The sequence below is a fragment of the Lissotriton vulgaris genome, chromosome 2_1 (genome assembly GCF_964263255.1).
Source record: "Lissotriton vulgaris chromosome 2_1, aLisVul1.2, whole genome shotgun sequence".
In the NCBI taxonomy this organism is placed as follows: Eukaryota; Metazoa; Chordata; class Amphibia; order Caudata; family Salamandridae; genus Lissotriton; species Lissotriton vulgaris.
In genome coordinates this window covers 1,283,622,475-1,283,639,775 of record NC_141687.1, presented here as the reverse complement: position 1 = coordinate 1,283,639,775, position 17,301 = coordinate 1,283,622,475, and the positions used below count along the sequence as shown (strand labels likewise).

The window sequence follows — 17,301 nt, the reverse complement described above, 5'->3', positions numbered from 1 at the left end:
AAATCAAACATTCGCAATAGACACACAAAATCGACAGTAGCTAATCATTTTTGCGAAGCTTCTCATAACATCAGCCAACTTAGATACACTATCTTGGAAGTGGTGAAAAAACGAGAAGGTGTTGACAACCATAAAACTCTTTTACAAAGAGAAAATTTCTGGATTTTCAAACTGGAAACCTTGAAACCAGTTGGTATGAATGATCGGACTGAATTCAGTTGCTATCTTTGATGACAGTTCGTTTTCTAATGGACAATATTATGGTATTTGCATGATTTCGATTAATTGCCATTAATGTTCACCCGTTATCTTACTATGATGATTTTTTTATGTTTTCATGAATGTACATGGTTATATGTTTATGACGTTTTTTCATATCACTGCGTAATACCAGAAATGTTTTGGCTGATATTTCAGACAGGGTATCGATTTTACTTTTTTCACCTTTATGTCTTTATTTAAATTTCATGGTGGAATTTTCCCATGCAAGTTATACCATCAATATTGTCACGCATTGCAGCACTGTTGGACATCTTTTGCCAAAAATCGATGTTTAAGTTTCACTTCCCAACGTAACATGGCCGCCTTAAAGAAATCCCTCCGGACTTAGTCCGCTTTCGATACCCACAGAATCACACAGTGATTTAACACACACGCCCGACCTCGGTCGGGAGACAGCACCTTTTGGGGAATGGCGTTTGGGAGAAGTGTGGCTCACTGGTTAGAGCAGGCAGACCCTGAAGCAGAGGTCAGACCCGGGACCAGGGTTCGATTCCCGACGCGGCAGGGTGTTGAGCTCAAATGTCCTCGGACTCGATAATTCTCGCTTCGGTGCCTGACTTAGTCATGGGTTCACACTCTGCAACTCTGGGCATTAAGCTTGCTTAATCTCCACAACGGCCCCCCCGCGGCGGGATGCCTGGCTTTCACCTTGGGGATGCCCTGTAGGGGCTATCTCACAGGGAAAAACCAGGACGGGTTCCCAAGGCAAGCGCAGAGATACACCTTCGGGGGTCGATTCTGGCGCTATATAAGAAATACAATAATAATAATAATAACAGGAGTTACCTTGAACTGGTAAGCGTGCACCAAGCCCTGTACTATCGGGTTTGGAACGTAGTCTACTCGCGGTCATTTATTAATCTTTTTGGCTACTTGGTTAGACGCACAGGTTGCTATTAGCGCTAATGACTAATTTGTTTGATAACTTGCTGTCATAACGGTTTTGTGATGTTGCTTTCAAACCCCGTTTTTTTGAAGAGATTATGATGTGATTAATCCGCAATGTTTAGCGCATAGTTTACCGCTCACATGAGGGTGAAGGGACATCTGTATATCTTCTGTAAACACCGATATGTTTTCAATGAGTTCATTTACTCTTGCTTTTGGATATCTTAGTTTAACCACGAGGTAATGAGAGCCTCATACTGTTGATTGCCTAATGAGACATAGAAAATGTATGATATATGTAGCCTCTGATGGATTCCTAATTGTGATTATTTAATTTATAGAACATGTCCCTGACGAAGGCTATGACCTAGCCGAAATGCATTGGACAAAACATCAATGTATTTTGAAGTCCGGATGGTTTAATATGAAGAATGAACTTTGAGAAATCAAATGAAAATAAAGATATATTGAAATATCTGGAATCCGCTTTTGAAACCTTTTGTGAATAACTACAACCCTCACCATGGGGCTCAGGCTGTGACCAGGGGACGTTACTCAATCAAGGGTCACGCATTTCTATTCATGAACATTTAAGAAACAAGCTTGAGTAAATTTGTTTTGCTTTGGCCAGGTTGAACAGTACGATCAATTATTTTTCGTCTGTTGTATAGTTAATTGTTATGAATATTTTATGTCACAAATATTCTATTCACTTTATCACCTATATCTTTTCTATCTGCACGCTCTAATTGGGGCAGCCATTGTTATTAACCAAAATAATGTTCGAAATGATTAACTTGCTGACCTTGAGATATTAAATATTACTCTGGGTTGGATATTGTTTTTTCTGCTGCTTTTTTCGAACTTCTTGTGTTTTGTAGAATGAGATACATTTATTGATTAGAGCTGATCCGTATTGACAAGCTTCTGAGTTTGTTGAACTTAAAAAGTTATTGATTAATTCAGGCATTGCAAAATATAGAGGTCTTTAATTAATGTACAACATGCTCAATTTGCAATTATTTTTGCTTTGTAATCAGTTCAATGTTTTCCACATAATTTGGTCCTATAAGCGCTACTTAAAATGTTGTGCCTATTTGAACATCTAAAGTACAGATTCCACCCTTCAATTAGTCTGGTAGAACTCATAGAAAACAGGATGTCATAAATAGCAGTGAAAGACTTCACATTTTATTCTAAAAAAAAAAGAAGCAGAATGGGAAAAAACATAAAGTGAACATAAACTAAGCATTTCAATGACTATTCCGTATTAGTCGCCCTGCAGTTGCAATTCTTTTTCATGTTTTAGGTCAACGGTTTAACCTGTGGTCTGGAGTGTTGGAACCCCTACTCTGGTTAGCCACGAAAGCTTAAGAATTAAGAAAATATGATATTAACATATTAATAAACTACTTCTTAAGGAAGTGTAGCAATATGTTTAGTAGTTTGATTAAAGTTTGTTTCTGTAATTTTGCGTACTGTTTTGCTGTTCAAATCATCGAAATTGCTACGGCTGGGGTTCCACTCCATCCATTAATAATGACTCAGAGGCGGTCCCGGGATTCCAGTAATAATTTTAGGGGCCCACAGAAGTCAAAGGTTTAAGAAACACTTTTTTTTAGAGCACCAAATGTGCAGCCGCTTGCGTGGGTTGTTCTTTTTAAGTCTCTCTAACGGAACAGAAGTGCAAGAACTACAACTACCGGCAGGCACGCGGCTGATGGGTGACTGACGCGTACAGTAGCAAATCAGACCTCAACACTTAAAACCGTAGCCTATGAACGACCGTGAGAGGTTGGCCAATACCCCGTTACCAAGGCAGCGCTCCCGGAAGAAGTAGGACGCTGCTGGACGGCGGGAGGCGGCGCGGGAGCTGTGCTGGTGGCAGCGGCAGCCGCGGTGGTCGTGAACCTGGAGGGGACGCAGAGGTTCCCAAAGTGACACCACGTACAAGGCGCAGAGCCGCGACCTACATACAGTAGGTAGCGCAGGCGCGTGGTGGCCCCCATTGACAGGTAAGGTCAGTCTTAACTTCCCATAGACCTGAGCCCCCTTCCTCTTCGTCATCCTGGTGGAGCTTAGGAACTGTGGCAGGGATTTAAAGGACATCTTTGAACCAGAGCCCCCAGCCTTGTTGTCCCAGCTTTAATGCTCTCTACCAGATGGTTTTACTCTCTCCACCACCCTCCGCCCACTGTTATTCCTTCTTGCGTTGTGTAGGAATGTGCTGTTGTAGAATAAAAAGGGGGCATCTTTTTTTTCAGGCCACATTCGTAGAATCCCCGCGTACCTTTATTATTATTTTTTCCAAAAATAGAAGATGTGACCTGTTGTTTACCTTTGTTAAGTTGCGTCGGCTAAAATAAATGGGTGTTCTTTAAAGTGAGACTGGAAACTATGAATCGAATGTCCGTCTTTCAGCCCCGCTCAGATATTTTATTCAAACGTGTGCACCTTTCAAATGCGCCGTAACCTTAGTTAAAAGCGTGCACTTTTGATTCAAAGTGTGTTTTTAATTAGATATGAGCATCTTTTATGCAGACTATTGTATTGTAGCATTTACATAGCTCTTACTTACCCCTGTGTGGGGTGCTAAAGTGATTGCCTACATATGAGTAGCATGCTACACCTTGTGTGTGGTTGGAAAGATGTTATTTTTGTTTTGATCTTATGAGGTGAAGTGTTACGTGCCGTGCGTGATGACACGATGCATGTATCCTGTTATGGGATGCAGTGCATAGGATGATGACGAGACAGACACACAGGTTTATGGTTTTCAGTATGCTGGTACAGACCCGGTTCCAGGACATTTTATATTGGTGGGCCAAGGGTGTGTTTGGGTGGGACAATGCAGGACTAATTTATAACAATTCTGAAGGTAGACTAGAAGCCCTAGAGTTACACATGGACATCCATTCAACAAAATGCCAGGGGTAGCGAAAATGCCATCGTGCATCCTTGACCTTAATGACATCACAAGAAGTGACATCATATGACCTTTGACCCTCAATCTTGCTACGAAGTGATGTCACATGACCGTAACCCTTATAACATCACAATAATTGACATTGCTGAAGTTATAATAAAAGCCATAATAAAACATGACCAATACAATAACAGAACGTTGAAAAATGTCTGTTTTAGATCCCACTTGTATTAGGTTGCTGATGTCACATGAAGGGAATCATTAATCGTTTTTCCTAGTTTTACATGAAAAATTATGTGTTCATCTGAAGAGGATAATTCCACATATATTCTTTGATAATGGTTGGACATTTATGATTCCCTTATGTCTGGTTATGCAATGAGGCATGCGCTGTCAGAATGGGAATATTATTTATGCCACATCCTACAGTATATTACTGTGTGCATCATACACAGACTAAAATACATAAACACCTTCAGAATCCACACACAGAAACAGCTGGATCTGGTGGACTAGTGCGTTCACTATAGGGGCCTGTGTTCGAACTCATGGTCACCGGTTCGAGTCCCAGCGGTCCCAGTCAGCCTTTCATCATTCTGAAGTCAATAAAAAGACTACCATTGAGTTGGGTAACAATAAATCTGTTATTCAGTGCCAAAATACCCTTGGGTGATGAGAATTTTACAAATACACATGTTCTGCTAGATAATTGAGGTGCAAAAGTACCCTCACAGGTCTGGGCTCCGGTGCCACTGCACCTGCTGCATTATTGGCAGGTAATACCGTGTTCCCACTCCCTCATACACACCACCTAACTGCAGCTTACCTCCGACATGAGTTACGGTCGTCACATTGCCGTTCTCTTTCGACATGAGTATTTTAATGTCTCAGCCAGTGTAAAAATAGATAAAATCACCCAAAGTCAGCATTTCTTCCCTTCACAGTGCATATTTAAAACCGTATTTATAAAAACAATGCACTTTAAAATGTGTTCTAGAGGTTCCTCAATTACACCTGACTAGGGTTGCCACATGACCGATTTTTTTTTTTTTTTTTTTTTTACTGACACCGCCAGTATTTTAATGTCCCAGATGGTACAAAAATGAGCAAAACCACTTAAAGCAAGAATTTTTACCCATTATCTGTACCTAATTCAAACATAAAATATAAATGGAAAACCTCTTTAAATGGATTCTAGAGCTGCACGGATTCCCGACTATTAAATATGGTAAAAACAGTCAGAAAAAGTCATGGTACAAACATATACATACAATTGTTTTCATTGGTCTATTTAGTGTCAGGTCCATGCCTGTGCACACTCTTAAAACTACAGCAAATAGCCAGTATTTATTTTGGAAAGGTGACAAGGTTACCCCAGATTGATAATTTATGTAAACAAACTCAAAAAGCATCACAATGTTTGGCCGTCCTCATGGCCTCTTCTGCTGACTGGGAGGGCCAAAGATCATCACCTGCCAGAACCGGGCCTGTGCTGGTAGCTTTTAAGTGCTCTTCAGGTCCCTTTATGTATTTCATATGTTACAGTGTGCTTCTCTAGTTACTCCACTGGGTTGTCTAGTCTGAGATTTTTTTTGTGTGTTTGTGCTCCTAAGCTGGCTGGGTTGGAGGGAGAGAGAAGTGGAGAGATCTGTTGGGATGTACATTTCTTTGAACATTCTCCCATATCTGAGTGTCTATGTGAAGAGTGAAGAAGTGTTAAGCTTGTGTGTGTGTGTGTGTATATATATATATATATATATATATATATATATATATATATATATATATATATATATATATATATATATATATAATTTGTGATCTCTAGTAAAGGGACTATATAAAAATCCTCTTAAATTAGCAAGTGATGTGTGACCGATCTCTTCAGTTATTTCATGCCTGTTCATTTGGTGATGTTTGGCTGTACAGTGCTGGTGATGGACAATCCTAATAGCAGATATGTCTTGGGTGAATTGAATAGGTATAAGTTACAATTAATTGCTGATTGCTATGTATTTTGGATTTAGTATTATTGTGTGCAGTAACTCATCTATGGAAATGCATAACTATATAAGGACACGTTGAACTGTAGTTTAATAACTAACATTGGGTTGTGCTTGTTTAATGTCTGCAAGGATAGGCCAATATCATATTTCCAAGGAACCAACAAGCACCAGTACTGACACCAACTCATTGAAACAACTGATTTGATAAACACAACATTAAAACACATGACAGAAGACATGGAACAATCCTCATACCATTTCTGAAATTGGGAGAAACCAAAAGGGGCACACAGTGGAATGTCCTTACTTAGTCCCTGCTGAATTGGCCTATAACATAGAATTATTAACTTAAACGTTCTTTTAGCTTAAGGACTCACAGGAACTGACCATTCAATTATTTTGCACCAATCATTCCTTGTCAGCCTATAGTTCTCTTTTACATAGGCACACTCCCTAGGTATCAAGCTGCTGACTTGTTTCAAACCCAACGTTGATTAGGGGTTCTCTTCAGTACTCAGAACTGTAGACAAATGGATTTAAATAGTGTCCTGTGGCAACATTTTTCACGCCCGTATTTTTCTTTTTTGGAATTGCTCTAATCTGGTCAAAGCACGGAGCATTGTGGAATCACTAATCGCCAAATGCAGTGTGGGTTGGGTGAGTCTCCTCATATTTTCCAATGCAAATTTTGGCATTGCGTCTATTTTTTACAATAAATGATGCCTCCATGTTTTGCATTTGAACTTATTGAAAAGATGGAAAACGCCAGATATATCGGACACAATTGGTTTGGCACAGATTTACTTCAGAGTTTTAAAGCAGTTGTGGACATTGTAGGAAGTCTGTTTTCTCAGTTATAAATGCCTTCTTACTCGTTGTTTAAACATGCGATTCAGCATCTCTGAGTTCTTTCTGTTGCTGTTCACGCCATGACAAAAGCAGCAGTTGAACTGTAGGTCAGCCCTTTTTAGGTCGAGCCTAGGCAGCGCACATGCGCTAGCTTCGAGACATGTGGTATTCACTCTAAGGGCTTTAAACATGCCCAGCGCTTTCCATTGGTTCTTTTGGCTGCTTTTTTAAATTCCTTTGTTTTCGTTGGTGAATTGTATACATTTGTGCTGCCTTTGGGCTGTTTTAATTCCGCATTGGAGACTGCCCTTGCTACATGGATAATTTCACTGTCGGCCATATGTTCTGCTTCAGTTCACAACTTTTTTCTTTATGCTCTCTACTTGCTGCTCGCTAGAGCACGATGCTGCCTCCAGTTCATGTAATTCCCCCCCCTTGTCATTCCCACAACATCCCCTCCTGCAGCTTGTTATTTGAAGTGTCATTATTCTGTGATCGTGCCATGTCCTGCCCATCGTTGCTTCTATGTTGTTGCTCATAACAGATCTATTGAGCCTCGGCAGAACAGTGCCACCACCCGCCGCTCCCTGGCACGCACCTGAGCTTCACTACAACTTCACTTCTACTAGTTTCACACATCCAGCCCCATGTTCAGTGTGATGTGGCGTGAGCCGGAACTGCCTCCCCCACGCTGCTCACAATAGCAGCGCCCGCCTCCCCTGTAGTCATGCGCATGGTGCAGCCAGGCCTCCACCGTTGCTTCTGGATCCTGCTCGAAAGCTTCACTGCGCGTCAGCGCCTGTGAACCCAGTTTCAGCACCTGCAACAGTGCATAAACCACCCCTGCACAGAACGAGAGCAGCTCAGCTTCGGCGCTCCTCCATCATTCTCCAAACAGTCTGCAGAAGCATTGCTGCTGATGTCCGGTATCTCCAATAAGTTGTCCTTATCTGAAAGGTAGGGCAGTCGCCAGCGTGGCTCCCCTGGGTCCCTGCATAGTGGCTGCTGCCAATACTTGTCACGTTCATCGTGTGCCACTGTATGCACACTGGTAGCAGGAAACCATAGAGGGACACTGCACAGACATTGCGCACAATGCTTGCTGTGTGCTCCTGCACAGCGTTTCTCATTGCCTGCGCAGGTACTGGATACCCATATGCAGCGCCAGGCAGTTCTGATGCCACCCTTTCCCCCTGGCAGACTATCAAGAAGAACTGCGTACACCGGCACAGTGTCGGTACTGGTGACCCATCTCTATTGACACGCGATTGAGGAGGGTTACTGCATGCCCTAGACCATGCTGATGTCCTTGTCTCGCCTATGGGCAGTATATGGAGGGGCAATGCATGCACACAGGCAGGGAGACTTTGTGCTGATGCTTCATTAGCTCTGAAAGTAGCCTATGAATGGGCACTGTGTGTAAAGAGACCAGCCAAGCTTGTTTTGATGTCACCTCTTCTCTCCAGTGGAGGAGCACAGAGGCAGATTCAGGCTGTGCTGGTGGTACCCTTCCTTCATGGAAACAATGCTGCTGTCAAGGTAGCTGATACTATGTGTGCAGTATGTGCTTGTGTGTGCTGAGCACCACCACCGCATCAGCTCAGCATGACTCTGCACCACCTCACCGTAATTCAGCACAACGTAGCACCACCTCACTATCCCTCAGCAACACTTCAGCACTACCTCAGCGCCAGTGCAGCACCACCATTATAAGCACAGTACCATCTTAGCATCTACACTGCACCACCTCTGCATCAGTGCACCACTAACAGCGCAGCCCCACCTCAGCAGCAATTCAGCACCTACGCAGCACTGCTTCAACATCAAGCACAGCACCACCTCCGCTTCAGCGCAGCATCACCTCCGCACCAACTCCGCATTACTCGGTACCACCAGCTTAGCACCACCAACAGCGGAACATCACAACTCAGCACCACCTCAGTATCACTCTGCATCACCAGAGCATCACCTCTGCACCACCAACTCAGCACTACTCCAGTCTGCCCTTGGAATCTGGCATCTGTTGATTCTCCACTAGTGTCCGTCCACTGCTTGTGTTGTCATTCGGGTATTATATCCCAACCTCTACCTCCCCATTAACATTAAAAAAAATGATAAACTAGCATGAAGAAGTTGCCAGTATTGCAAGGACATAAAAACTAGAAGACATTTTTATGTTAATTCATTTTTAATAGGGTCGTTCAGTTGTACATTGTCTTTTCGCTTATATAGAAGGTAACAAAAATGCTTACAACACTTTTTTAGGTCTCGCCTAGCGATGCAGCGCATGCGCTGCTCGCTTGCGAGACTATTGCCGTCGGTTTTGCCTCGGAAGCGGGGTGGAACTCCACCCAAGCTTTTCTTTGGCGCGCGTTAAAAATGCTCGCTTTTGTTTGCAAGGGAGGCATGTTTGTTCCCTCCCTGTCTCCTGTTTGCCGTACCTGCCCGGACATGAGATGTGCACGCGTACATAATCTCTTTTGCTCGCGGCATTTCAGACATTGTATTAGTCCAGTAATGAAACAGTTTTAGTTGGTGTATTACTGTGTGTGAGGCACACTTTCACTTTCCTATTTTTTTATTTTATGTGTGAAGTGCGTACTTTCATTTTACTTTTGCTTGCGCACGGCGTCTCTGGCGATCTCAGCTGCTGCTTGTTTTTCTTCGAGGCAGCGCAGATTTAACATACTCCCCCAAAAGCTGACAGCAGGAACCAAGCTCCCTGCGCTCTGGTAAGCCATGCACTTTTCATGGATCTTTGCTTTCTTTGTATTTATTCCTCAATTAACCGTTTCCCTTCTTCTGCCGGACTCAGTGTTGAGAATGATCATGCTACTTAAATGGTGCTCAGCTTGCTTTTACACTGTCACATACACCAAACTGATTTTCCGTCCATGTCACCCCACTATTTCCCTTTCACAATGCATCACTTGTTGATTTTTTTTTTTCCACGTAAACATCAACATTTTTTGTTGTTGTTGGTGGGGGTGATGCAGTGGCGTGATAGATGGTTCCTTCTCCGGAAAGGCTGCATAGATGTCTTGGATCTTCTCCAGGAAGAAGACTGAAAGTTCCTCACAAAGTGTGGCAGAGGGGTCAATATTACTTTTTAGTGCCTCTGGTTTAAGGAAACCCTGAACAATTAAAAAAATTTCCTTAGTGGAATTGTCAGCAGATTTTTTTGATTGGCGATCTGATCCTTAATAATTTTACGTTTTAATTTGTGAAACTTTTATTGCCTTTCTATATGTATTTTTTGCTTCAGGTCGTAGGCTAGGCACCATACCTACTCAAGTTTCTTACAGCAGCTCTTTTCTGCTCGAAGTGCTGGTGTAAACCAGGGGGCAGAAGGTGTGTTCCTGGCCTGTTTCATTGTTTTCATGGGAGTTATTTGGTCCAGGGCGATGTGATCCAGTGGTTAAATGTTCCGGTGTCGCTGTTTGGATCTCCGGTGAGTAGCAGAGGGGTGTTTACTAATATAGGTCCTAATACTTCAGGGGTAACTTTCCTCCAATTCCTTCTGATTTTGTGTTTTATAGCCTTGTGGTTTGTGGAGATAGTTGGATATAAAGTAATAAGACTGTGGTATGACCCTAGGAGGGGGATAGGATCTTCAGTTTTAGGGTGGGTATATTAGTAAAAATGAAATCCAAGGTATGACCAGCCTTGTGTGTGGGTTTGAGTTCCAGTTGTTTGAGGTTCAGTCCTGTTCTTGTCTCCGCTAGTTGGATGGCCATGAGACATATATCATTGTCCATGTGGACATTAAAGTCCCCTAAGACTAAGAATTTTGTATATTTTAGTGAGAGGTCAGCCATCTGGTCGCAAATTTCCCATAGCTCAACAGGCTTAGAAGTTGGTGGCCTGTAGATCAACAATCTCGCAATAGTGAGATTAGGAAAGATAGTGATGTTAAAGGACAGTGCTTCTATCAGGTCAGTATGTTCGACCCTTCTATGTGAGATCTCCCAGTCCTTTCTAATATTCACCGCAAGTCCGCCCCTACCTTCCCGGTTTTCAGAAACTATTTTGTAGATTTTGGGATCGCCATTGAAATGTCGGGGTTAGAACTCTGTCTCATCCATGTTTCCGTTAGGAAGATGAGATCCCAAGAATTGGAGTGAAGTAGTAGCCAGATGTTATCTGCATGTTTAGGAAGAGATCTACAGTCATGGTCATTGCAGATTTACATGCAGCTATTGATTTATGTACACCATTTCAAACCTGACACGTTTTACTTTGTTGTCTCCCTTTCCTGTTGTTTCCTGACAATGACCCAGTTTTAAATAATTATACTAAGGGGTCGAAACGTCAATTGTTTTTTATGTGGACTGGTTTTAACTTTTGAATGTGCCGTGTGACACTTGCATTACGAGTGCCTTTTATAACAATGTATTGTTATATATATATATATATATATATATATATATATATATATATATATATATATATATATATATATATATATATATATATATATCCTACTGGCGGTCGCCAGTAGGTAGTTATAGTTAGGATTGTTTTCTATAAAAATCCGCAACATTCTATTAGGAATAACTTTGGCGCCGATTGAGGAGTCTGCCTGTAATTTTCCTTAAATTTGCCTCGCTGCGCTCCGCTCCTTCCCTGAAAGTTTGGGGGGATTCGTCAAGCGGGGGCCGAGATAAAAGGGGGTCCCAAAACGTGTTTTCCCCATGTTAATTTCCATAGGGTAGTTGGACTCACTTTTAGCCCGAACGTCTGAACGGATTTCCATAAAACTTGGCAAAATTGTAGGGACTGGTAGCCCGATGTGCCTTTGCTATGTCTCAAGATATGTGCTCCAGTGGATTTTGAGTAATTTAGGTTAAAAAAAATATATATATCTGGGCGGAGCCTAACCGCACATCTGATCTGATTGGCTGTCAGCACTTCATCCAAGAAGTGTTGGCAGCCATCTTGGGACCAATATACATGATAGCACCTCATTAAAAAGCATTGTAGTTATTAGAGGGTTTTAGGATTTTAGTTACATTATAAATCATTTGTTGATGGTACCATACTCATTTTAGGAATTGTGGTGTGTTCTAAGGTGATTTTACCATGTGAAAAAGCCTTCTGCTGTGATATCATGAATCATGTTTGAAAGAAAACTAATATCTCATGATTTTCCCACAGTGGTTTGGAAGGGTATCTATAAGCTAAACTGAAAGCATATTTTCTGTAAATTCACATTATCTTTCTCAGTCATGTGAGAATGAAGTCTGACATTCTCAGTAAAACATGTTCATCCAACAAGGACAGAGACTGTCAGTTGATTCCTTTGTGTTCTACTGAAGCCTCCTAGAGTGTTCTAAAGAACAACTAGAGCGCTAACAGTCCTACTTATTACAAAGGTATGGCACACCTGAAGCCATCTTTATTGGAATAAAGTGGTAACTCTTAAAACATTCAATTTAAAAAGGAACACAATGAGGGGGTATATTTTGCCATAGAAAGTATGATTAGTGCTTCAGAAAGAAAAATTAGGGCACATTTTGAGTGACTTCTCAAATCCTCTTCAATTTCATTACAAAATTCTGACATGCAGTCTCCCAAGATGGCCACCAGAGACAAAAGAGCCTAAATGTAGCCCAAATATCACCCAGATGTAGCCCAATGACAGAATGTCCCAGAGTGTTCTAAAGAACAACTAGAGCGCTAACAGTCTTACTTATGACAAAAGTATGGCACACCAGAAGCCATCTTGATTGGAATGAAGTGGTAAGTCTGAAAACATTTAATTTAAAAAGGAACTAAATGAGGGGGTTCATTTTGCCATAGAAAGTATGATTAGTGCTTCAGAAAGAAAAATTAGTGATCATTTTCAGTGACTTCTCAAATCCTCTTCCATTTCATTAAAAAAATTCTGACATGCAGACTGAAACATGCACTTTGAATACCAGCAGCAGACTTCCCTGGTGAGAAGCAGCTTTACTACAGTGATCTAATGAGCAACTAGAGTGCTAACATTCAGAATTTATGGCAAATGTGTGACACATCTGAATGCCTTCTTGATGGAACCAAAGTAAACAAGCATTGAAAATGCAACAGATCTCGCCCTCGTTTAAGTTAAAGCCATTCTGTTTGTAATTAGGTGGCTTTTTAGCTTTGCTTTTATTAGTTGTTGTAAAGCTTTATTCGAGATATATTCTCATAAAAGCACAAACATACATATTGGTTAAAATCAGTATTTCATACATGTAAATACATTAAAAAGAGTTGTGCAAGCTTTAACAATAAAAAGGTTGTTTAAACTTTAAAACAAATATCAGATTGTGTTAACAGATATAGTCCTCCGCCTAATGGACCATGCCCACCCCAAATACTTTGCTGTTCCCAGAACAGATGATTCTTAGCCCCTCAACACCATTAGATGCCCCAAGGTTTCGACAAACTGGGGCCAGCCATACTCTCCTCGGGATAGCATAGGCCTCGCACAAGAATAAAAAGTGGCCTATGCTTTCATTAGTTGCACCACACACCGGGGCAGCATGAGGTATTCAAGCTCCGCCATCTACTCGTCAAGGATCTCAGGGGAAAGGAACCAGACCTTAACTGGAAAAATAACTTCCTGTCCATTGGGACGGTGATACTGTCCCAATATTGTTCTAATGCAGGTCTCATTTTAATTTCCAGAAATCTCCCCCCCATTGTATCAAATTGTGTACTTCTCCAGAGTCTTCCATCTATGTAATCCCAATACAGGGTCTTAATGGTGTTTTTACTTGGGAATACTTCCCCAGATGGATTATCCCAGAGATTAGGGAGGCCGAGCTCACCCAAAACAACCCTGAGTTTCTTCAACCATGGTATTTTGTGAAAGGTGTCAGCTTTAATTAGGGCTAGGAACCCGTTGGCATAATGCCGAATCTCTGGGGTAGTCCAGAGGCGTCTCCAATAGAGAATAGGCCTTAGTCGAGCTCGGTCACTAACAGATCTCCTACCTAGATCCAGACCGAGCGGGAGTAATGGCGCACTCTGGGGAAGACCCGTGATACCCCTTAGAAACCTATTCTCTGATGTTTGCAAAGGAAGAAGCCTCTCAAAACCCCACACTTCTGCCCCATATAGGGCTGACCCTATAGCTTTGGCATCGTATACGAGAAGAACCGGTTTTATAGGCTTGGCTTTTGATTTTGTTTGCTCCACCCGAAATGCCCCTGAGATCTGCTGATGCCTCAGGACTGCCTTTTCTATATGGTGAGACCAACCTGGCTTACTAGATATCTCAACCCCAAGATAAGTAAAAACACTAACTACCTCGAGCTCACTGTTGTTCAGGAATATCCTTGGTCGAAGTCTACGCCTTTGAGAAAAAGCCATCAGCTTGGTCTTGCCAACATTAACCTCAAGGCTTTTATTAGTGTTTTTTAAACTTTCATGTAAATAATATGCATCTGTATGTATATGTATGCATGCATTTATATTTGTATTTACATAGATATACAGTGTATGTATGTGTGTGTGTATGTATGTATGTATGTGTGTGTATATATATATATATATATATATATATATATATATATATATATGTGCGTGTAGAGAGAGGTGGAGACTTGTAGAGAGAGAGTAGTAGAGAGTAGTAGAGTAGTAGAGAGTGAGTATTTGAGAGTAGTGGAGTAGGAGAGAGTAATTAATAGAGAGTAGTGGAGAATATTCCAAAGTTTGGCACAGCACCACTTGCACAATAAGTCCAATCAAATCATATCACTTAGAGTCCTTATTGAAGCGCTGAATCTTGGTGTATATTCAAATGCTTTTATTTTCCTTAAGTTTATGTACCACAGCCCGACGAAACGTTTCGTTCTGTACAACAGAACTTCTTCAGGGCGTTCTTATTTCCTTCAAGTTATGTCGGTATCCTGTTGTCATATAACTAGATATTTCTTCCAAATGTTAGACGAGACGTAAGTACATTCTTATTCAAAGTGACTAGGTATCAATTTTACCCACACAATTCGGGCAGACTTGAGTAATTTATAGCATCCTCAAAGTCAGTCTTTCAAAAATTCCAAAGTATAGGACATGATGATCCAAATGTTTCTCAAGAAAAGTCATTTTCAATTGTTCGGAATATCGGTGTTTGGGCAGATATGAGCCAGGGACCCCCAGTATGCAAGGGGAATTAGTCCCCCCTCTGCAAACCCGCCAGTGGCCTGCGTTGCAGAGAGGTGTAAAAATGGGCATAGCCTCATTACACCTCTGTGCAATGCAGCCCCCTGGCGCATACTGGAGGTTCCAGGTGGGCTAGTTGGCCCCCAGGTACCCCTAGTATGCAAGGGGAATCAGTTCCCCCTCTTTAAACATGCATTTCATTTGATATTACAGGATTGTGATTGGTAAAACAGCTCGCTTAACTCGACCTCTTGAGTTTAGCTTTTAAGGCTGCTTAGTCTATGCTACCATTAAGATAGCTTGTCTATAAGGTACACTTACAACCAGACACCATAAGGGATTGTTTGGACTGATATATGATGTTTCCAATTCTGGAACCACCTTGTATCAGGCCAACTTCTCACACTAATTCCTAACTATAACTGGTGTGAAACCTATGTTTTTTTTTCTGTGAATATATTCTGTATATGACACAAGTGCACCACTTAGTCACTTTATTCACCTTCACTGCACTGACAGTCTACAGGAGCACCTTCTTTGGAAAAAGACAAAAAAGATAAAATATCAATGTTGTGCCATTTTGGGCCTATTATTTAAGTAAATGAATGCACTTACTGTTTTGTTAAAATACCTGTTTAAATTCTTTACATCACTAATGCCGTGGAAGTCCAACGCTACACTTCCACCTTAGGGACCACCTTTTTGATAATAAGACTTTTATTTAGGCTGGAATCCTCAGTGCGCCTTTTTGTGTGCCATGCATCTGAATAACTTGTGTGGCCTATTTTTCAGTGCACTCCAGAGAATGAGCCTGTACTTTCGAATATCACTTGAAGAAGCAGGCGCTTGGTTTGGTGCTGCAAGCACTGGTTGTGACCGACTCACCATGGCACAGGCATTTGTGGGGAACCTCACACAGATGCAGTAGTGGATGGTTATGTGTGCCCCCATGAGACTGACCTCCGATATGGGTTGTGTGTCGTCCCTGAGTGAGCTCGTTTCTGTAGCTCTTAACTTAAAAGAATCAATAAGGGAGTGTATTGTCACAAAATCCACAAGGCACGCAATCATTCTGTTATGGAGAAAGCTCACCATACATTAAAGTAAATCAGTACAATCACATTTGTTTGTATACATTTTTATTGACATTTAAGAAATACAAGTTCATACATCTAAATTATCAGGTCAAAGATAACACATGATCGACCCCCCCCCCCCCCCCCCCCCCCCTCCTCCCCCAGCCTGCTCCATTTGGACAAGTAGCAATGGTACAAAAAACATCAGTGACAAAGGCTCAGCTGTAAGGTCGATTCGGGTTTGCACGTGTATATATAGGTCAATGTAGAAGTAGAACATGCATGGCACTAATACCCAGCATTTGAGCTCACCCCTCCGTCTTTCATCTCAAGCTCATGGGGGCAGGGCATCTGGGGGATCCAGGAGTTTGGCAAGCACTGCTGCTTATGCTTGCAGGTTGTCCACCAGCTTGTTGTCTCTACGAGTGCATCGCATAGAGCTTTCCTTGGCCACCGCCCATCCCGCCATATCACTAAACCATTCAAACACCTTTGGGGCTATAGGAGTCCATTACCTGATAGCTATTCTCCTCTTAGCAAGTAGCAACCCCAGGAGGATAAACTTCATGCTTATGCTTTGTTTCTTTTTGGCCTGTAAAATTCCCAACAAGCATTGACTGACATCTCTCTGAATGGTATACCAGTAGATATGTAAACCAGGGCATCCCCAGATCATATGAATAAACCCTGCACCCTGTCCAGTACATTGGGGACTGAAGGGGGAACGTGCTGGATAAATGGCTTACAGCGTAATCCGAGTGAGGTACACCCGATGGACCACATTGTACTGGATACATTTAAATCTTGAGTTCTTGGATGTTCCCTTCACCCCCTCATGCACACCTTCCCATTCTTTGACAGAAAGAGGGGCCCCAGAATCCCAGAATCCCATCCCACCTTCATGCACCAGCAAGGCAAGGCGCTCATTGCCAAATCGTCCCAGAGGGCCCTACAGACATGCACAATCAATTTTTGGCCTCATGCCATGTTCAGCAAAGTCCCCAGTCTGAGATTCCTGAGGGACTTCAAGGAAAGAAGGCCATATCCTGCGAACCATCGCTTCTATTTTAGAAAATGGTAACAACTGACCTGTGTCCAAGGTAAACCAGTCTACGGCATCCATCAATGTGAAAATCTA

General features: G+C 42.0%; 1 protein-coding gene across 5 annotated transcripts in view; it reads left to right on the top strand.

Moving 5' to 3' along the window:
- Positions 1-2,999: 2,999 nt before the first annotated feature.
- CEP164 (centrosomal protein 164) overlaps positions 3,000-17,301 on the top strand; it is a 459,099-nt gene continuing 444,797 nt past the window's right edge. For all 5 annotated transcript variants that reach the window (XM_086957031.1, XM_086957028.1, XM_086957030.1 and 2 more), the window contains exon 1: positions 3,000-3,185. The gene's annotated coding sequence lies outside the window, so the exon portion shown is untranslated. The remainder of the gene's footprint in view (positions 3,186-17,301) is intronic.